This window comes from Mirounga angustirostris, unplaced genomic scaffold (genome assembly GCF_029215605.1).
Source record: "Mirounga angustirostris isolate CCGP_5_RB_7025 unplaced genomic scaffold, mMirAng1.0.hap1 SCAF_4, whole genome shotgun sequence".
Lineage (NCBI taxonomy): Eukaryota > Metazoa > Chordata > Mammalia > Carnivora > Phocidae > Mirounga > Mirounga angustirostris.
The window spans coordinates 81,623,246-81,645,672 of record NW_026991712.1 but is presented as its reverse complement, the minus strand read 5'-3'; the positions used below and the strand labels follow the sequence as shown (position 1 = coordinate 81,645,672).

General features: G+C 37.7%; 1 pseudogene; it reads left to right on the top strand.

Moving 5' to 3' along the window:
• The first annotated feature begins 17,935 nt into the window (after window positions 1-17,935).
• Window positions 17,936-18,323, top strand: LOC123858226 (cytochrome c oxidase subunit 5B, mitochondrial-like; annotated as a pseudogene).
• The last annotated feature ends 4,104 nt before the right edge of the window (window positions 18,324-22,427 follow it).

Sequence of the window (22,427 nt, the reverse complement as noted above, 5' to 3'; positions counted from 1 at the left end):
TGATATAGCTTTGAAAGTTGCATCAACTTCCATGAATTATATGGTTATATACATCGTTAAAATCAACCGAAATTCAAGGGGAAGGGTCATGATCCTTAACTCCTAATGGGAAGAGGTTCAAAGGATTTGTGGATTGCGGACATATTTTAAAACTGCCTAAGTGGCTTATATCTCTCCATAAATTTGTCCATTTTGTCTAACTTTCAAATCCTACTGATATAAAGCTGTTGGTAGAATTCTCTTTATTATCCTTTAGATCTTTGCTCAAACTATAGTTGTCTGTATTTGTAATATTACACATTTGTGCCTTTTTTACTTTAAAGTCAAGGATTTTTCTACTTCACAGATTTTTCTAAAAAAAAAAGAACCAACTTGTAGATTTGTTGATTTTATTCATTGTAACTTTGTTTCCTGTTTTGTTGCTTTCTGTTCCTTTTTAAAAATTCCTTTGGGTTCATTATGTTTTTCCATTTTTTCCCCCATATTTTTTGCAATGTATATAATTCTGGGTTAACTATTACTTTCTCTTAACACCTAGTAGTTATCATTCCACTTATCTGGTCTCTATTGTTGAAAAGTCTGCCTTTCTTTAACTGCTATTCCCTTTTAAATGATAATCCCTTCTCTCTTTATACTTTCATGATGTTCTCTGACTTTTTTGTTCTCTAGTTTGACTACACATGACCTCTTTTTATTAATCTTTCTTAGGATTTGTAGTGATTCCTGGGTCTATGGATTCATAGTTGACATAATTTCTGGAAAATCTGCAGTCATTGTCTCTACCTTTTGCCTCTTTAATGTTGCACCAAATTTCTCTTTCTGGGACTCCATTTGAGTGGATAATAGATCTTCTCATTACATCTTCCATATTTCTTCAACTCTTTTTCATGCTTTTTATCTCCTTTCTTACATTAAATTATTTGAATATTTTCCAGTTCACTGTCTTGTCAACTGTGTCTAATATTTCTAATATTTAACACAATAATTTGAAATTTCAATCCAACCATTATACTTTTATTCCTGGAGGTTAATGTGTTAAAATTGTATTTTTGTTATTAATAATTTTTTGGTAGACTCATTTTGTAATTTCATCCTTTATCTCTTTGAACATTTGAACATTTCATGTAAGGCTCTTTTGTATGTTGTATCTCTCACTGAGTGTCTAAACTTCAGGTGTGCATGGTAATCTTTGTGAGGCCATGCTTGAATTGAGTCTATGAGAGATGTAGTTCTAAGCTGGGGAAGTGCTCTTCCAAAAAGGGTAGATAGAAGCTTCCTACTCATAAATAGTGTGAGGGCACCCTCATTCAAGGTCTCCTCACCCCATCCTGAAGGTTTTGTCTCAATATGGGTATCTTAAACTCAGCTTCCTTCTCAGTGCTGTTCTGTTGGTCCATATTCCTGCAAACATTTGGCCATCTAAGTCAGGACTCAGAAAGCCTCTACTATTAGTCCACACCACTTAGTTCCAATATTTACTCCCACCGCTGGGTTTCTGTGGCTCTGCTCCTAGTCTCTGGTGTTCTTGCCCTGACATCGCCCAACTGCCAAATCCTTAACTTTTTCTTTCTCCAGTCCTATCCTCTCTGCTCCCCCTCACAACAAGCTCTGGCCTTAGTTCTCATCAGTTGTCTTTTTGTTTGGGATTGTCCCTGGAGGCTTCTTCTACCTTTTGGGAGGCTAACAACCCTCAAAGAGTGTGTCATATTTATCTTTGTGAGCCAGGTGTGGACAGGGAGTTTCCTCAGTGTTCCTACCTAACTCATGAAGCCAGAAATGAAAGCCTATTTTCATTGTTAGGTTTCCATTTTTCTGAACTAGAATTTCCATGTATCAAAAAATTTCAAAACTACATAGTTAAAAAATATTGTCTTTTCTAAAATAAAAGGACAGGAACTTAGTGACCCATTATGGAGCAAGATTTCATCTTTTATGGAAACTCCAGTAGATTTATCTTGGCTCCCTGTAATGCTGGTTGAGAAAAATTCTAAAGCCATATCCAGGCATAGTGGAAACACGGATATGATTGATTAGCAATGTCCTCTAAAGATATAGAACAGTGGAATGACAGCACATGAGCTTCATCTTTGAATATCATTTAGTATCCACAAATGAGAGAAATGAAATCCAGTTCAATTAATTGACTTGCCCAGAGCTATACCATGAAATAATGACCACTAAGATTACTAAGATGAGGGTTTTAAACTCCTTGCCCTGTGCATCTTCTGCTATACTATACACACCACATAAAAACTCTCTGCCCTGTTTCCTATCTTTGTTGGTGATACTGTTGATTTTCCAGGAATCCCTGGTCAAAACCTAGAAATTGCCTTATTCATTTCAGTCTTTCATCCTTCAATAGACAAATCAGTCTCTTAAGTAAATGGCAACTTCCCTTTCCTCTTCTATCTCTTTGCATCACTGTAGTCTAGGACATCATCAGCTTTACCTAGGTTTCTATAAACATCTCATTGCTAGTCTCATGGTCTCGAAGCCTCATCTTTCTACAACTCATGAAACAGGCAGGATTTTATGTTACTGTTTAGTTTTTAAAGCTGTGTTCCATGTTTTTCTGACATTGGGTGTGTTAAGCAAAACATACCTCAAGAGCAGTTCACTTAAGCTGTAAGTTTTGCCATTATTGGATTCTATCACCCAGACTTGGCTCTTGCTCTTATAGGTTTTCTTTCCTTGCTCATAATCACCAGCATTTTTTTCTGGAAATAGGGCCAGGATTAGAAGTTGGTCATGCCAGTGCCCTGGAGGCATAAGAAAGATGGGCAGGATCTCTGGAAAAGGAAGCAGGACAACTTGTGGGTATCAGATTTATTATAGACTGGGGTAATAGAATCTGCTACCTCTTTATTATAGAAGGGGGCTATGGTCTAAAATTAAATTTATAGCCCAATTTTTTTTTGATGTGGCCTTGTGAGCAGATTTTCCCAAATTTATCAATTCAAGTGAATTGCTCACACATTTTGAATAGGAACAGGAAATATGTGATTTCAGTTATTTTACTCCCACTCTTTTCCTTGTCTTTCTGAGGGGAAAAGTGCCTCAGACTGCATAGTAATATCCTAAACAAGATAGAAGATAAAGTCAATAATGTAGGAATGTGTGATATGTTTACTTTTAAAAATAACTGAAAAGTCACAGTTGAATTATCTGCAAAGAGAAAAAAAGTAAGGTAAGCATGTAGTTAATTTCCAAGGGAACATTCTTTAACTGAGACTCAAATGGACTTGAGAATCAGATGTGAAACACTAGCTGGCTTGGAAGAACGATGGTTTTGGTTATAAGAAATAAAGGTACTTTACCAGATATCACCTGCCATGTGTGATTTGAAAACACATTTCCAGTCTCAGTCATGACTAGGTCTATTTGGATCTAAGATATGGTGACATCCTTTCAACTGCAGCTGAAGGGGAGTGGAGGTGTCCTAGGGACTTATTCTTTTTCCTACCCTTTGGAGTCCCAGCATCACTTCTTGGCCCAGAAAACACCTGGACTATTCACCTACCTCCTGGCCATGCATCACCATACCCTCCATATCCCCCTCCATTTCCTCTTACACTACAGAGCTTAGGATCTGCTTCCTATGGTGAAGTGTGGCTCAATTCTTTCCCAAGGAATAAACTATTCCTGATTTAATGGTAGATTCGTGAAGCAGTTCAGTGTTGCTTTTTCAGTTGTCTTGCCTGCTGCAATGGCTCTCAACACACAGCGGGCTATAACGCTGCGGGTTGTGGTACCATGTGGCTCCAAACTATACTTCACACCACTCTAAACACACCCCTCCCATATAAAGTCAGTTAAAATCTTCAGTTGCTAGGGAGTGCTTCTTAATGAGGGTAAAGAGTACTTGAACACATCTACAACTTGGCAGGCCTTGTGCTGCTTAAAAGCTACTATACACATTGCAGAAACAAGTCTTTCAAAGCCTTTTTTTAAAAAAATAAATGAGAAATGTTTACTTAAGAACTGAGAGATGGTGCCAGTAGTCTTGTTTTGTTCCCAATCATTATTAGCCTTGTCAAAGGTCTTATACAGTCTTCTGGATATTTCTGTATTACATTCCACATAAAGTTCTTTTGGGGGGCCAAGAATTTTGGCTAGAGTGTACAGAGGGATCATTATATGGGTGTGTGTGTGTGTCTTTGTTTTTGAGCTTTAGGGGTAGCCCTGTAAAAAGGTGACGTAATAATGATGAGGTTCTTGTTTTTTTCCTTATTGTTGTTGATGAAACTTACTAACTACTTTGCTGGTGGAAGAGCAGACTCTTACTTGCTTGGACGCTTGTGAAGTTTGCATTAGGAGAAAAATTGGACTTGCATTACATTCAATACGATTTTAATTAATATATGCCTTTTGGCTATACTGGGTAATATACATCTAAAGTGGATTAAAAATTATTTTCCTTGTGTTACATTTCAGAAAAAACTGTTCCGCCCCTTTTTTAAAGATTTTATTTATTTAGAGGTTTATTTATTTATTTGAGAGAGAGAGACAGCGAGCGTGTGTGTAGCAGAGGGAAAAGGAGAAGGACAGAAGCAGACTCTTCCCTGAGCAGGGAGCCTAGGCAGGGTGGATCCCAGGGCCCTGAGATCACTACCCTAGCCAAAATCAAGAGTTGGAGCTCAACCAACCGAGCCACCCAGCTGGCCCTGGGACTGTTAGCTGGCTCTCACTCTCATAAATCCCTGAAGGTGCTGTGCAGAAGCCTAACTTTTTGAGTAATCTTCATAAAAATAAAGACCTCACAGGTTTGCTGCTGTCTTATTGAGAATGGGTGTGGCTTTGTGAGCATTAGGGACTATAATGATTGCCTCCAGAGTGGACCCCAAGACCCACTGCTTCCCTCCAGTCTTCAAGCCCATAATGGGATCTATTTTCACTATCTTTACCTGGAGGTTGGTATTTTATGATCCTTTGTCCTTCATACATGCACAGCATGGCCAGCCTTTTATGACCTGGGCATTGCAGGCCTCTCAACTCTTGGTGTGGCAAATGGTGCCCGAAAAATCAGAATGGTGGGTGATGAAGGGGACTGGTACAGAACATCCATTTAGAATTATGAGCACCTATAAAATAGTTCACGTTTTAGGTGAAACAACTCTTCTCTAAGACTGTGAGTGTGCTCTAGCTGCATTTTACCATGTGCCACAAGGACCTCTTTTGAAGCTCTTGCATTCCTTTTGTATAGGTTTATTTCCCAAATCTATCGAAAGTATGAGATGGCATTCTGACTATGCACATTTATTAAAAAAACAAAGATAATCAACAAATAATTAACAAATAGTTTTACTTAAAAGTTTTTCTTGAAATGTTTACAATGTCCCTTAAGATAGGAAGTATTTCAAAGAGGAAGAGTGGCCAAATCAGGACTTGGAATTACTTATTGAACTGCAAAATTGAGAGATGTGAATTACCTACTTCTCAGAGGTATTTGAAGGGGAAAATGAGTATCAAAGAGAAGGGCCATGAACTATTCAGAAGAAATATACCAAGTAATCATCAGCATTATTAATGTCAATTGTCCAACCCTCTGTCTTCAGCTCTTACTTCTTCGATACATACAACAAACTCCTTATTTACCTCTCTCATTATAGGTTCAGTCAGTATCTCAAACTCAGTTTGGCCAAAACAGAACTCTTGATTTGTACACCCATACCTAGTTCTAGTACTATTCCAGTCTTACTCATCTCAATAAATGGTACCACCATTCATACATCTAAATATATCTTTATTTATTTTTGTTTTTTTAAAGATTTTATTTGAAGGAGAGTGAAAGTGAGAGAGATCACAGAGCTCTGGAGAGGGAGAAGCAGACTTCCTGCTGAGCAGGGGGCCCAATGTGGGGTTTGATCCCAGGACTCTGGGATCATGATCCAAGCCAGAGGCTGTTGCTTAACCTACTGAGCCACCCAGGTGCTCCTAAATATGTTTTTATTTTATATCCCTTTCCTCACCATTCCCCATCATCCAAACCACTGGTAATGCTTGCTGACTTTTCCTTCAGAATATATCTTTGATCTGTCCACTTTTGTCTGTCCTCACCATCATCACATTAGCCAACCCACTTTTATTCCTTCACTTCTCAACTTGTCTTTCAGCTTCACTCTTGCTCTACCATCATCCAGTTTTCACACAGAACCTGGAGAGTCTTAGATGAAGATCAGATTATGTCATTCCAGGGTGTGAAACTCTTCTTTGGCTTTCCATTATGGTCAGTATATGTGAATTATAAACTCTTTGTGGCCATGATTATCTACTTGTTTGATAATTTTTATTATTATTTCCCTTACCTACTTTACTGCTCCCTCAACATCTCAGACTGGTTCCAGTTCTGGAAGCTTTGTGCTAACTGTTCTTTCTTCTGAGAATAATTTTCTCCCTTCATCATCACCTGGCAGACTCATTTTTGTTACTCAGAGCTCAGCCACTCAGCCTGAATGCCACCTAGATGGAGATGTTTCCCATTGACCATGTAGCCACTTGCTATCTCAACACCCTGCTTTGATGCTTCATATAATATTTACTATTATCTGATACTTATCTCTTTTTTTCTCTATTATTTATCAGACTATCATCTTGAACCTATGAAAACAGATAATTTTTTCTGTCTTGTTTCCTGCTTAAAACACATGATAGAACAGGTGTTCTATATCTCTACCTGAGATATTTTTCAGGTAGATGAATTTCTGAATACATAAATATTTTTAGTCAGAGTGGTCATAAAGCTAGCTGGGTTTTCTTGTCATTTCAAATATTTATCATTTAAGACTTACTTTATATGCATGAATTCTCAAGTTCTTTTAACTGCAGTTTCAAATAATAATTACAATGGTGATACTTATTTTCCTAATGACAGCAATGTAAAAATGAATGAGGTAATATCTCATTAATTTTCAGGGATTGGTGGGTACCTTGCAATGTCCTAAAATGGGTAAATAACATTATTGGAAATGGAGAAAGTTAATGAGATTCATTTTCTCTCCCTGAATCTCTCAAATCACTTGTTAAATGTTGTTAACCATGACTGACATAACAAAAGACTTTCTAGAAATAGTGAATAAACTGGTTTCTCAAACAAAGCAAACATGATAAATAGGATTACTGGAAATGGCTTTTTAAGCCATTTTTGCATCATAGACGAGAATTGCAATGAGGGGTTAGCACTGTAAAAGAAAAATTATTTTGACACTTGTTAAAACGGTAAGGAAGACTTTCTTTAAATCTACTGCAATAGGGGAGAGGGACTGAATTCAACTCCAAACATAGCAAAGACAGCTGGAGAGTTATAGCCAAGAAGCAGAGTAAGGAGAGTCAGTAGACGGAATTTACTAAGAGGAACTTGATTAGATATCTAGATTAAAAGGATTCTTGCTAAACCGTATTCTTACTTTAGGAAAAGGTGATCAGATATCAAGGGAATGTGTGGGGTTTCTTAATAAACTGGCTTAGCAAGATTCTTTCATAAGAGTGTGCTCAGCAGGCCAAAGTTGAGGCCTAGTTGAGAAGTGGACTCAGAGGAACCTGACTAAAGCTTGATCAAGGAGGGAGCCTTTGAACCTTTAGAGTGAATTAAAATCTTTAGGTTACCAAAATTTTTTACTAAAATAATTCTGACTTCCTGTCTCATTTTATCTATCTTGGGTTTCCATATTGCTGAAAATGGTTCCATCCCTCCCTGTAGACAAAACATCTAAACTCCTTTACCTGACATTTTTTCCCCATCTTTACTGAGGTATAATTGACAAACTGTAAGTTATTTAAAGTGTACAACATGATGACATGTATACATATACATTATGAAAGGATCCCTCCCCCCATCAAGTTAATTAACACATCCATCACGTCACCATATCTCACACATTTACTTTTCTTGTGTGAGAACATTTAAGTTCTAATTTCTTAGCAAATATGCATTTCAGTTATACAATACAGTGTTACCCACCATAGTCACCATGTTATACATTAGATCCTCAGGACTTCATCTTATTACTGAAAGTTTGTACCTTTTTACTAACCTGTCCCATCCCTCTGTCCCTAGCAACCTTTTTCTATGAATTTAACTTAAAAAAATTTATTATTATTATTTTTAGATTCCACATATAAGTGGTACCATGCAGTATTTGTCTTTCTCTGTCTGGCTTATTTCACTTAGCATGATGCCCTCCTTGTCTCAAATATCAGGATTTCTTTCTTTTCTAGAGTTAAATTATATATATATTATATAATTTATATATATATATATATATATATAATCATATATATATGATTCCTTCATCCACTGATGGACATTTATGTCATTTCCATACATTGGCTATTGTGAATAAGGCTGCAATGAACATTAGAGTACAGCTATCTCTACAATATAATGGTTTCATTTCCTTTGGAAATACCTAGAAGTGGTACTGTTGGATTCTATAGTAGTTGTATTTTTAATTTCTTGAGGAACCTCCATACTTTCCATAGTGGTCGTACCAGCTTACATTTCCAGCAACAATGTACAAGGATTCTTTCTTTATATCCTTACTTGCATTTGTTATTTTGAATCTTTTTGATAATAGACATCCTAAAAGGTGATGTCTCATTTTGCTTTTGATTTGTATTTCCTTGATTATTAGTGATGTTGAGCACCTTCTCATGTACCTGTTGGCCAATTGTATGTGTTCTTCAGAAAAATGTCTATTCAGGTCTTTTGTACATCTGTAGTCAGGTTGTTTTTTTGCTATTGAATAGTAAGCGTTCCTTACATATTTTGGGTATTAGTCCCTTATAAAATATGTGGTTTGCACATATTTTGTCTTATTTCATGTGTTATCTTTTTTTGTTGTTGTTGATGGTTTCCTTTGTAATACAGAAATTTTTTAGTTTGATGTAGTCCCACTCATTTATTTTTGCTTTTGTTGCCTTTGTTTTTGGTGTCAAATCTAATAAATCATCTCCAAGACTGATGTCAAGGAGTTTACCTACTATGTTTTCTTTTAGAAGTTTTAAGCCTTTAGGTCTTATATTCAAGTGTTTAATCCATTTTGAGTCAATTTTTGTGTATGGTGTAAGATAGGGCTCCAGTCTCACTCTTTTGCATGTGGCTGTCCAGTTTTGCCAGCATAATTTGTAAAAGACTGTTATTTCCCCATTGTATATTCTTGGCTCCTTATAAATTACTTGGCCATATATGCATGGGCTGGGCTCATTATTCTGTTCCATTGGTCTATGTTTCTGTCTTTATGCTAATACTATACTATTTTGATTACTATAGCTTTGTAATGTCAGAGAGTTCAGTGCCTCTATCTTTGATCTTTCTCAAGGTTGTTTTAACTATTTTGGGTCTTTTGTGGTTCCATACACATTTTAGGATGTTTTTCTATTTTGTGAAAAATGCCATTGGTATTTGGATCAGAATTGCATAGAATGTGTAGATTCCTTTGGGTAATATGGATATTTTAACATTGGTTTTGTAACTTGCAACTTTACTGGATTTATTACATCAGTTTTATTTTTCTGGTGACATCTTTAGGGTTTTCTATATATAATATCATCTCATCTGCAAACAGAGATAATTTTACTCCTTTTTTATCATTTGGATACCTTTTTTTTTTTTTAAAGATTTTATTTATTTATTTGACAGAGAGAGATAGCAACAGCAGGAACACAAGCAGGGGGAGTGGGAGAGGGAGAAGCAGGCTTCCCGCCAAGCAGGGAGCCTGATGCGGGGCTCGATCCCAGGACCCTGGGATCATGACCTGAGCCGAAGGCAGACGCTTAACGACTGAGCTACCCAGGCACCCCTTTTTGGATACCTTTCATTTCTTTTCCTTGCCTAGTTGCTCTGGCTGGAACTCCCAGTACTATGTTGAATAAAAGTGACAAGAGTGGGCATCCTTATCTTGTTCCTGACCTTAAAGGAAAAACTTTCAGCTTTTTACCATCAAGTATGATGTCAGTTGTGGGCTTGTTATATATGGCCTTTATCATATTGAGGTATATTCCCTGTATACCCAATTTGTTGAGAATTTTTATTATAAAAGGATGCTGAATTTTGTCAGATGCTTTCTGTGCATCTATTGAGATGATCATATGATTTTCATCCTTTAATTTGCTAATGTGGTATATCACATTTATTGATTTGAGTATGTTGAATCATCCTTGTATCTCAGGAATAAATCCCATTTGACCATGGTGCTTGATCCTTTTATATATATTTCAACAATATGAACTGTTGAATTTGATTTCTTAATATTTTGTTGGGGATTTTTGCATCTATGTTTATCAAAGATATTGGTCTTTGAATTTATTTTCTTGTAGTGGGTCAAAATCATTTTTAGTCTTTTTCTTCCTATTCATTTATTAATTCATCTAACATTTATTGGATATGTACTGTGTGCCAGGCATCATATCACCATGGGTACTAGGGGCAAAAAAATGAATGGGATGAAGCTTTTCTTCACATGAGGAATATTGCTTATTGATGGGAAGGGAGGGGAACAGGCATATAAACACATTTATTTCTTCAATCAGGCAATAAAGATTTGTTGAACCATTATTATATGCTAAGCTCTGTTGGGGATACAGCAGAGAACAAAACAGATAATTTTTATTTTTGCATTCATAGAGCTTATGTCCTAGGCAGTAATTGCAATATGATACCACAAGACACCACCAAGTTTCCTGCTTCTGTCAGGAAAGGTTTCACAGGGGAAGAGAAATCTCAATTGCTACTTAAATGACTGGTAGATCTACTTTCAGTCTGTCACTCTATATTTGCCCTTCTGGACATTCTGTATAAATGGTATTATATAATATGTGGTCTTCTGTGACTGGCTTTATACATAGGCAATAATGTTTTTGATGTTGTGGCATGTATTAATGCTTCATTCCCTTTTATGGCTGAATAATATTATATAGATACACTGCAATTTTGTTTGTCCATTCATCAGTTAATAAACATTTGGGTTGGTTCCATATTTTGGCTATTATGACCACAGCTGCTATAAACATTCCTGTACAACTTTCTGTGTGGATATATGTTTTCAATTCTTGTTGGTATATACCAAGGAGTGGAATTGCTGGGTCATATGGTAACTCTATGTTTAACATTTTGAGGAATTGCCAGATGGTTTTCCAAAGTGACTGCACCATTTTACTTTCCTATCAGCAACACGTGGGGATTCCAATTTCTCCACATCCTTATCAACACTTGTTATTGTCTATCTTTTGTCTATCTTATAGCCATCATAGTAGGTGTGAAGTGGTATTTCACTGTGGTTTTGTTTTGCATTTTCTCTTCTTTTCTTTTTTTTAAATATTTTATTTATTTTTTTGAGAAAGAGAAAGAGAGAGAGAGAGAGCATGGGGGGAGGAGCAGAGGGAGAAGAAGCTGAGCTGGGACCCCAAACATGGACTCCATCCCAGGACCCTGGGATCATGACCTGAGCCAAAGGCAGTTGCTTAACCAACTGAGCTGGCCAGCATCCCTTGTTTTGCACTTTCTTAATGACAAATGATGTTGGACATCTTTTTGTGTACTAATTGGCCATTTGCATAACTGCTTTAGAGAATGGTCTATTTGAATCTTTTGCCATTTTTAAATCGGGTTATCTAACTTTTTTTTTTACTGTATTGTGAGGGTGTATATATATATGTGTGTGTGTATGTGTTTATAAAACCCATACATACATATACACATGCAGACACACACTTACATACACACATAACTGGATACATGCCCCTTATCAGATATATTTTGGCAAATATTTTCTCTCAATCTGTGGGTTCTCTTTTCACTTTCCTGGTGGTGTCTTTTGAAACACAAAATTGTTGATTTTGATGAAGGCTAGTTATTCTATTTTCTCTTTTACCAGTTGTGCTTTCGATGTCATACCCAAGAAATTACTGCCTGATCTAAGATTATGAAGATTTTCTTCTGTGTTTTCTCTTAATAGTTTTATGGTGTAAGTTCTTATATTTAGGCCTATGGTTCTCTTGAGTGAATCTTTTGCATATGGTATGAGATATGTCCTATTATTTTATACTTAGAATTTTTCATCTTCTAACATACTACATAATTTATTTGACTATCAGGTTTATTGTGTATTTACCTGTTTGGATATATGCTTTACAAAGGTAACCACTTTTTTCTCTTTCTTACTGTTATATGGCCAGAACATTGCTTAAAGTGTGTGCTCAGTGAACATATATTTAAAGACTAGTGAAGATCCCATGTAGTTAACAACATGGTGTTTTAGAAGAAGGGCTAGTAATTGTGCCAGAAAGGATAGCCTGGCTGTAGTAAAAGGTCCATATTAAGGTCCATGTTGCACTTTAAAAAGGACTTAGCTCATCCTAGAAATCAGTTCAGACAAAGCCTCATGGAAGCCCAGATTTCTGGTGAGTAATATTGTTTGGGGTGCAGGGTTTTGGTTTGTGGATTCTTTGTACCACATTTGTTTAATTTTTTTGTTATGTGTTCAAATTTTTATGGATTCATTAATAAATAAATATGAGTAGACAGAGTAAGAGTATATATCTTATAGTTTTCTGGAAATGCTAGTAATTGGCAACAACTTTAACTATAATTGACAATCCTAGACCTTGAAAAAAGCATTTTCTGAAAGGCCTAGTGGATGATTTGCAAATTTTCAGTTGTCCAGAGATGAAGGGCAATTAACAATGAATAGTTAATCAATCAATGACATTTAATGATTTTCTTATGTATTAAGACGTTGAGCTAAAGGCTTCTTGGGATTCAGAGGTGAGTGATATATGTTCTCTGCCCTCAAAGAGCTCACGGTCTCTAGAAACAAATATATAGCGCGGTGCTGTGCAGTGTTTGGTTATGTCATAGAAGAACAATAAAGCCTTTGTGGGATTTATAAAAAAAAAGAAATATAGTCTGGGAAGGAACTTGAGAAAGCTTTATGGAAAGTTTTTACTTGAGATGGACTTTGAAGAATGGGTAGAGTCACCTGGAAGAAGTGGTGAGGGAGGATGTTGCATGAGCCAGTGTACAAAGCAGGAAAAGAGCAAGGCCAGCCCTAAGAACTGTGAGCTGTGCAGGGGAGTGGTGAAGGAGGACAACAGGAAAAGAGGTTATGGGGGTGAATACAGTAAGTATTCAAAATTTAAAATATTGGGTGCTCAAATTTAGAGTACTTACTGTAAATGGCGTATAAATATGTAATTAATAGAGTTCAAACTGAGGACTGAGGGCACCAGGGAATTCCAGGTAAAGTAATAATTTCTTTTCGGTGGACTATCATATGAATTTCCATATCCAGCTTCAAGGAGTTATCTCAACCCTACATTCTCCCTCCAAAGACAATAATTTCCATGTAACAGTGCAGTGATTAAAAGTATGATATATAAATAAGTCATAAAATGTAGACCAAAGTCACTGGCTAAAAAAATGCATGCTTCCTTAAGAAAATGCCTTTGAAAAAATTTAAATAAAATATTTGATGATCTTTGTAATGTTGAAATTATTGGTTTGGTGCCAACTCCATTTTACTAGACAAAAATCAGTCATTAAAAAATGGCACCAGGGTTCTAACTGAATGCCAGCCAATAAATGTTTATAGGGGGCACCATCTGAAGGGGCAATGCCTCAGTGTGATTAAGATGATGTCCTTGCTTTAGCTTTGTTGATGTTACGGGATTGTCTCTGTTTTAGCTTTTCTCCTCCCTCCCTTTCTCTCTTCTCCCATTCTCCCTCCCATCCTCCCTCCTCCCTCAATTCCTCTTCCCTCCCTCCCTCCCTCCTTCCCTCCCTCCTTTCCTCCCTCTTCTCCTTCCTTCTTGACCTTTACTCTCTTCCTCCCTTCCTTCCCTTGTCTTTCTTTCACGTTTATTGAGTACTTACTGTGTACTTACTGTGTACCAGAGCAAGACAGGAAAGCCCCTGCCTTCTTGGAGCTTACATTCTAGCTGGTGAGAAAGAAAATAAGCCTGTAAAAAAATTAATTACATGGTTACAGAGAGTGATCGGTGTCTGATGAAAATGGAATGTAGAGAGAGTAAAGGGGGCCTCCTTTAGGTAAGGTGGTTAGGGAACGCATTCCAGTGGAATGTCCTGGAAGGGTTTAAAAATTATCCAGGGCTGCCTCTGGATAATCTTGAGCAACATGAGTGACAGCCCACATGTTCTGCATGAGGGCACTCAAGAGCCCCCTCCTTCCCAGACTTCTCTATCCTTCCTACTGGACAGCCTTACTGTAGCTTCAGATAAGTATCATGTATATGCCTCTTTCCCATATAGATGGAGGCCTCTATAGATTCCTCATTTTCAGCATTAACTGTATATAGACTCATTTAATCCCTAGCTCAACTTTATGGGGTGGGTACAGTTATTATTCACATTTACCTTTGAGTAAATTGAGGCACAGGGAACATGACTCAGCCCCAGACAGCCTGGTCCTGGAGGCAGGCTCTCTAGTGCTCCATGCCACCTGCTTGTCTCATTCCCCCTTCTGCCTCCTGCAGGGCTCACCTTGCATCACACCCTGTAGTCTTCCCAGCCATGGTCACTTAACTCTTCAAATTCTTTAAGGAACAGTCACAAGCAACCCCTCTAAACTGCAAAATCCTCTCAACTTCCATTTATGCAGCGCTAATATGGGTGTGAACATACAGGATGGAGTGGGAATAATCAGCAAGTCCCCAAATATAAAACCACGTCTAAGAGTCTACAGATGTTCTAATACTAATTACTCATCCCAGAAAAGCATTTTGGTGCAGCTGGAACTTGATGGGTTGGAGGGGGTGGGTGATGGAGAGCTTTCATTTCAAAGGGAGATGTAGAGGGAAATCATATGGTGTCATTTTCCATTTTGGAAGTCTGTTCATCTCTGAGTCAGCTGCAGCTGTATAGCTCTGCCCCATGTGTTCAGAATATGTGCTGGTGGATGGGCTGTGCAAGCCTCCTGCGGCGGGACTGAGTCAGATGTTGTGTGCTCTGGACATTGGAGGAAGGCTGCAGGAAGGTTCTGGGCAGGACTGAAGCAGTTCTGTGAGGTCCCAGCATATCTCTGTTAGATTTAGATTTGGCACCTCTTGCATCATGGAACCATGTGTTTAAAAAAGCCAGTTTGGGGAATCAGGATAATTAAACTTTTCAGGGTCCAGTCTTTTAACATACCAGAGGGCTCTTAGTTTTTGTTTGCACCTGGAAGTCAGCTATCAAGTCCTCTGCCACCAACTGAGAAATGTATGATTCATATTATCTCTGGGGTAACACACACTGAGGGCTATGCCACATTCTGGATAATAGTAAAAAAAAATAATATCTGGCTTTTAATGAGTGCTTATTTTATGCCGGCTATTTCACTAAATGCTTTATATACATTATTTCATTTATTCCCATAAGGGACCTCTGAAGTAAGTACTATTATTAGACTTATTTTTTATAAGCGAGGAAACCAAGGTGATTTATCCAAAGGTTATATGAAATATCCCCAAAAGAAGATTGAGGTGAGACTAGAAGTCAATGGATTTTGGCAGGCCTGGTCTTATAGCTGCTGCTGCTCCGAGTTGAGCAAACAGTAAAATTATTTTTAAAGGCATTTTTACTTAAAAATAAAAAGCACAGGGGAGAGTCATCCACAACCTGCTATGGTAAAATGTCCTCCCCTCCCCCTCCCCGCCCCGCCCTGCTCCACCACGTCACGCCCCACCGAGCTCAGAGTGAATTCCCATTCCTGTTCAGGATGTGCGTGCCCAGTGGACAGCATTCTGCCTGCAGTTCACGTTGAGAGTGGAGGTCTAAATCCCTCAGGGTGCCTTTCTCCCCACATATATAAATGATCTTACTTACCAAGGGGAGCCTTGGAAACTACCCAGTGGAAGCACCGAATTTTAGCCTCCTACTTTTGTTTAGACCAAATCTAGTGCATCTTAGAGAAATCACTCTGATGTTGTCAGCTCTTACTTATTTATCAAATCCCTGAGAAGGTAGGATGCTTCATTCATTTATCAATTCAATAATTATTTATTGTTTGCTCTTCATGTGTCAAATTCTGGGCATATAAAAGTGAGCAAATTTTGAGGCACCTGGCTGGCTCAGTTGGTATAGTATGCAACGATTGATCTTTGGGTGGTGAGTTCAAGCCCCATGTTGGGCATAGAGTTTACTTAATTAAAAAACTATTAAAAAGTATTTTTAAAAAGTGAGCAAATTTTATTATGATCTCTTTATGGGAGAAGTTTTTCAATTGATGTGAGGGATTTCCAGGTTTGTTTGCATTTCAGAGCTTTTGCTTTGTTTATCTGATTTTTTTTATATTTACTTATTTATTTATTATTATTTTTTATTATGTTACGTTAGTCACCATACAGTACTTCATAAGTTTTTGGTGTAGTATTCCATGATTCACTGTTTGCATATAACACCCAGTGCATAGCCCAGAAAATCTTTGGCCAGTCTTAACATTTAAGTAAAGAAGTTTTTTCATCTTGCAGTGGCCTGGGAGAATGTAGGAGAGCCTAAATGCCTTTTAAAACAGCTTCCTAATATTATATGAAAACATAGGATTTCTTTTAGTAGAGGTCTTTTATTTTTTTTTTATTATTTTTTAAAGATTTTATTTACTTATTTGAGAGAGAGAATGAGAGAGAGAGAGAGCACATGAGAGGGGGGAGGGTCAGAGGGAGAAGCAGACTCCCTGCTGAGCAGGGAGCCTATGCGAGACTCAATCCGGAGACTCCAGGATCATGACCTGAGCCGAAGGCAGTCGCTTAACCAACTGAGCCACCCAGGCGCCCAAGTAGAGGTCGTTTAGATGAGTAATTTCCTAATTTAGCTTCTCCAAAGTAATAATTTCAGACAAAGATAAATAAACTTATTTTTTGAACTTTTGGATATGCAAGGTTGCTGTTAAAAGTATTCCAGTGATCTAAATCAGGATCGTTAGGCTCTTAGGAAAGAATGAGCTGCTGCCATGTGCCTGTTGATGACACAGCTTCGAGGAGGACATAGGCTGGTGCAGACAGGAAGCCAGGAAGGTTTCAGGTCCAGGTCATAATACACAGGAGAGGTGGAGGGCTGGGGCCTGCCTCTTGCTGCTGGCTGGCTGGAGGCAGAGTGACAGCAACCACTCTATCTGCTCTCTTTGGCTCAGGACAACATTGAGGTATCCAAATATGGCGGGTATTCACTGGGACTCCAGTGGAAAGACCCAGCACTTTTGGGGTTTCCCTTGGGTTATTCAGTTCCAGAGCTTTTTTTTTGTTTTTTTAAATTTTTAAATTCTATTTTTATTACAAGTAATAATTATTTTAATTTTATTTTTATAATAATTCTTTTAATAATTTTAGATTTTGGGGGCATCTGGGTGGCTCAGTCTGTTAGGTGGCTGCCTTCGTCTTGGGTCATGATCTCAGGGTCCTGGGATCGAGCCCCACATCGGGCTCCCTGCTCAGCGGGGACTCTGCTTCTCCCTCTTCCTCTGCCCCTCCCCCTGTTTGTTAGCACTTTCTCTCTTCCTCTCTCTTCCTCAAATAAATAAATAAAGTCTTTAAAAAATTTAGATGTTGTATTCACATTTAAAAATAATTTTATGTTGTATAGTTCTTTTTATTGTGGTAAAGAACACATAACATTAAATTTACCATCTTAACCATTTTGAAGTATACTGTTCAGTAGTGTTAAGTATATTCACGTAACTGAGCAACAGATCACTAGGACTTTTTAATTTTGCAAAGCTGAAATTCTATACCCACTAAACACTTGCTCCCCTCCCCGCACCCTCTACAATCACCTTTCTACTTCCTATTCCTACAAATTAGCAACTTTAGACACCTCATATAAATGGAATCATACAGTAATTGCCCTTTTGTGTCTGGCTTATTTCACTTAGCATAATGTCCTTAAGGTTTATCCACATTGTAACAAAAGTGAGAATTTCAGGAAGTGCTACTATTTGTAGCAGGCATGATGGCTTCAAGGTTATTCTGCAGAATTAGATCACTGGCCATGCAGGCCCTCAGGGCCTGCCATCCCAATTGAGTTGCTGCAGTGTGCTCATGGCCTCTGAAGGTGGTGTTCTTACTGCTGACCAGCAGGCTACTGGGCTGAAGAGGGAGGTCATGATGGCTGCATGGAAGGGACTGGACCAATATTATATGCTAGGCCCAAAGGCAGCTTTGGCACCAAGGAAGATTTGAATTTAGTCCCATCTATCACCAACAAGTGAATAGTGGGCTGCATCTGTGAAGAGGACAATAGTGCCGTCATCTGGTTCTGGCTGCACAAAGGTGAGACCCAGCGATGCCCTAGCTGTGGAATGCATTATAAGCTGTTGCCCCACCAGTTGGTCCACTGAGCCTTTGCTCTAACTTATTCAAAATGTGCTGTAAAGTATCTTCTTTCCAATAAAGACTAGCTATTCCATTGGCTCCTTCTCCCATTAAAAGAAAAGTGAGAAATTCTTTCCTTCTTAAGGCTGAATAATATTGTATGCATGCACCACAGTTTCCTTATCAATCTGTTGATGGACATTTGGATTGCTTCCACCACCTCTAGATGCTATGAGTAATGCTGTGATGAACATGGGTGTGCAAATATCTCTTTGAGATCCTGCTTTGAATTATTTTGGATTTATACCCAAGTGGGAATTACTGGATCATAAGGTAATTTTATTTTTAATTTTGGGGAACAGAGTTTTTTGTTATTCAACAAAACATTTTCCTTTTTCCAGAACTGGTTTAGATTTCTAAGTTTGTACTACTGCTTAAAAAAGTTTCCATTTTGGATGTTTTTCCTTTTGGTCTTTGTCCCATTATTTTGAACTTTACCTATGGGTATTTAAAGAAACACCTTCTTTTGGATATAGTTCCTCAAATATATCTCCATTTTTCTTTGTTTCTACTTCCTTCTGACTTTATACTTGTTCATTTTTCTGTAATTTGTTATAGTGACAATTCTCCATCTTCATTTGTTTTGATTATTTTCTTTTTAATAAATATCTACAGTCTTTATTCTGTGATGTCTGTATCTTAGGGTTGACCAGGAACTTGTGCCTGCTAAAATGGTGTTTACATAGCTCAGTATTTTCCCCTCCAAAGTGAGGGGGACTCATGTTGATGAATCAATTGGCAATATGCTCAGTAAATTGTGGATTAGTAAATTCTGTTAGTTATTTGAGGCCACTAGTTTCTACCTTTGAGCTCTAGATAAGACTTCAAGTCATCCTGGGCTCTGAGTTTGCATCTGACATTCACAGGGCCTGTTTCAAACCTCCATCACATTTAGAGACCTGAAGATCCATTCAGAAATTTAAACCCTCCTCTCAGAGTGGAGCACTTCCTGGGTATTGTTAGAATCCAGTGACTTATGAGATTTGAGATCTTATAGCTAAAAGCTTGTATGATTTATCTCAACACCTGAGAGTCTTAAAGTCTCAAGTTGCCCAAGGATCCAGAAAGCTAGTATGGGGTCAGAATCCTTGAAAGTAATTATCTTTCTTATAAACAATTCTACTAATTGTTGTTTTATTTTGGAATCCATACTCAAATGACACTTGTCAATCTATGCCTTTCATTGCCCAACTCAGTTTTATTGCTCGGTCTTATCCAGTTATTTATGTGATCTGGAAATGCCTGGCAGAATATAAGGAGCATTATGTGCCACAATGTGGGAACAGGGTTTGTCTTGCTGCCCTAAGCCCTGTTCAGAGATCACTAGGATGCGGTACTTGGTGAGGCCTTCCCCCGAGCATGCCTGATGACAGAGTTGCTTCCCTGATTACTGAGTGATACCTCTTTTTTTCCACTGGGACTGGAACCTTCTGTGATGCTCAGCCCATTAGACTGCATATACCCTGATCACCTTGTCAGCTCCCCAACCTGCTCCCACTGTGTATCCCTAGGTCTACAGCCCTTGCATCTCAGAGTTTCCATTTCAAACTGATGACCTTTTTTGTTAACACCTGCCCCACTAGAAGTATTGCCACTACATGGAGACCTGCTGACATACATTCAGCAAAGACAGTCCTTAGCTGCCAACATTGGCCTGACTGGGTCCCAATTCCACTGCCCAGCTCTCCAACCACGCCAAACCTCTTGCTATGGGGGACATAGCTGGTTAATGTTCTAACCAAATTCCCACCTCTTCCTCTTTCCCACACGATGGATAGTTAGGTTCTGTCCTGCATCATAAATGACCTTGCTTTTATAGCCCATGGGCCAAATCTGGCCACTACCTCCTGTTTTGTATGGCCTGCAGGCTATTATCAATTCCTAACTGATTCTACAATTCAATGATTCTACATCTTTTTATGTTTAAGAAAATGAAAGAAGAAAACGATTTTGTGATACATGAGAGTTATATAAAATTAGAATTTCAAGTGTCTAAAAATCAAAGTTTTATTGGTACACAACCACACTCATTTGTTTTTGTACTGTCTGTGGTACTTTCACTGTATAATGGCACAGCTGAGCAGTTGTAGCAGAGACTGAATGGCCTATAAGCCTCATATATTTACAGCATGGCTCTTTACAAAAAATTCTACTGAATCCTGTTCTTCACAATAATAATATTTGTAAAAATTATGGTGATTTTATTTTACTCCAGTTTTTGTTGCCACTGTATCTTTATCCTCCTCAAGTCTCTTTGTTATTCCAAATGGTTAGGAAAAAATCCCCAGACCTGCCAGATTCTGTCATCTGTAACTATACACCAATTTAACAGAATTTTTATTCCTGTAAAATATTTGCTTTATCCCAGATTATATTCCCTCCACCCCTCCCTTTGCCCTTTCCTCCTTCTCTTCCTTCTTTCTTACATATTTCTGCATGTTAATTTAGCATCCTCTTAAGCTTAAGATTTGAGCTACTATCCTGTGAAAGTACTTTGTGAATGTTTTCTATGTTGGCTAAGCTTCAAGGATATTGTTTAAAAATCACTCTTAACTTCAAAGACAGAGACATCATCAAGAGGCAACTTTATGAATTAAGTAGGAACACTAAATACCCAAATGTTAAGATTAAATAATTGTCCATAAGATTACAATCACTAAATTATTTGCAGTTGCCCATGTTTGTCAGACCCTAGAAAGTATGGAAACTTAGGAACAGAAAAGGCCAGGCAGAATTTTTGAGGTATTTTCTCTCTGTAGGAATCAGTTAACTGAGAATGACACAATGTGAACTATTCTCTTTAGTCTAGTGACAATTTAAGTGGCACTTTCAGTTCAGTTAGATATTATTAGCAAAAAAATAGATTCCTAGAGAAGATTTTGTACTGAAAGCGCATTTCATGGACAGTCTAGGTCATCTAGAACACTTTCCCCCAAACAAATCAGATATATGTGTACACGGCAAGAAGAACCAAAGGACAACTGGGGATTGATTTTTCAGTGATTAATAATGTGGAGTGGTGGTGTGGCCTTTAAATGCTGTAGCTTTGCTTTTGTCTTATGAACTGCCATCAAACCAACAGATCCCTTACTGTGGTGAGAGTGTTTGCCAGTCCACTACCCACAGGATATCTTGCTTTGGATGCTATTGGATTTTACTTGGGCTTCCAGTAAATGATTGTTTTGTTATCCCTAGCAGCTGTTGGGTCTTACATAAATAATTCTCAGGAGTTTACTCTGGGTTTGCTTTGTATCTGTAATGACTGATCACCTCCAAGGGGATCACCCTATAGATGGAGATGATATGTTGATATAGGTAATTTGGTTACACATGCTGCCAAGACCCCAAGAGCTTTAGTAATTTTTTTGCCTTTCATTGCTTATAGCTTCCTTTCTTATAGCTTAGCTGAGTTGGTTTTTTAGTAGGTTTCTTTTTGTGGTTATCTGAATACTAAGCTGCTTATTACAGCAGAATTAAGATATGTCTAAATGTTTGCAAAGCATATTTTTCTGGAAGTTTGGGGTAGGAGATGGACTTTTCTGTTTCTTTATGTAATTCAAGATTTTTCAGGCTACATGGTCTTTGGGTAGAAATAAATCACAGAGAAGCCTTAGAATATTTTCCTGTATGTGTCTCCACACAATTAAGACTTCCATTCTAGTTTATCCTTATTTCTCCTGGCTGTTTCTGGGGATCCTTACAGATTGTGTCCCATGCACTGGGATATGATTCTCTGAGCTACCTGATGGCTGCCATTTCCCTATTTTCTGCCCTGGCTTTCAGGAAAATTTCTCCTTTGGTTGCCAGAGCTGTGTGAGTCCTAATGTCTTGGGGTTTAGGAGTCTCTGGGTCCCTGCATCCAGGCTGCTGTAACAATTGTGACTCACATATAACATGTGTAATATTGAAAGTTATAATTCAAACTAATGAACAGTTAATAAATACTTATATTCTATTATTCTATCTTCATAAATGTCTTCATAATTACAAAATAAAAATATATATAAAACTAGAATTTTTATATGACTAAAAGCAAAATATCAAAGATGAATTTAATCATTATCCCACAT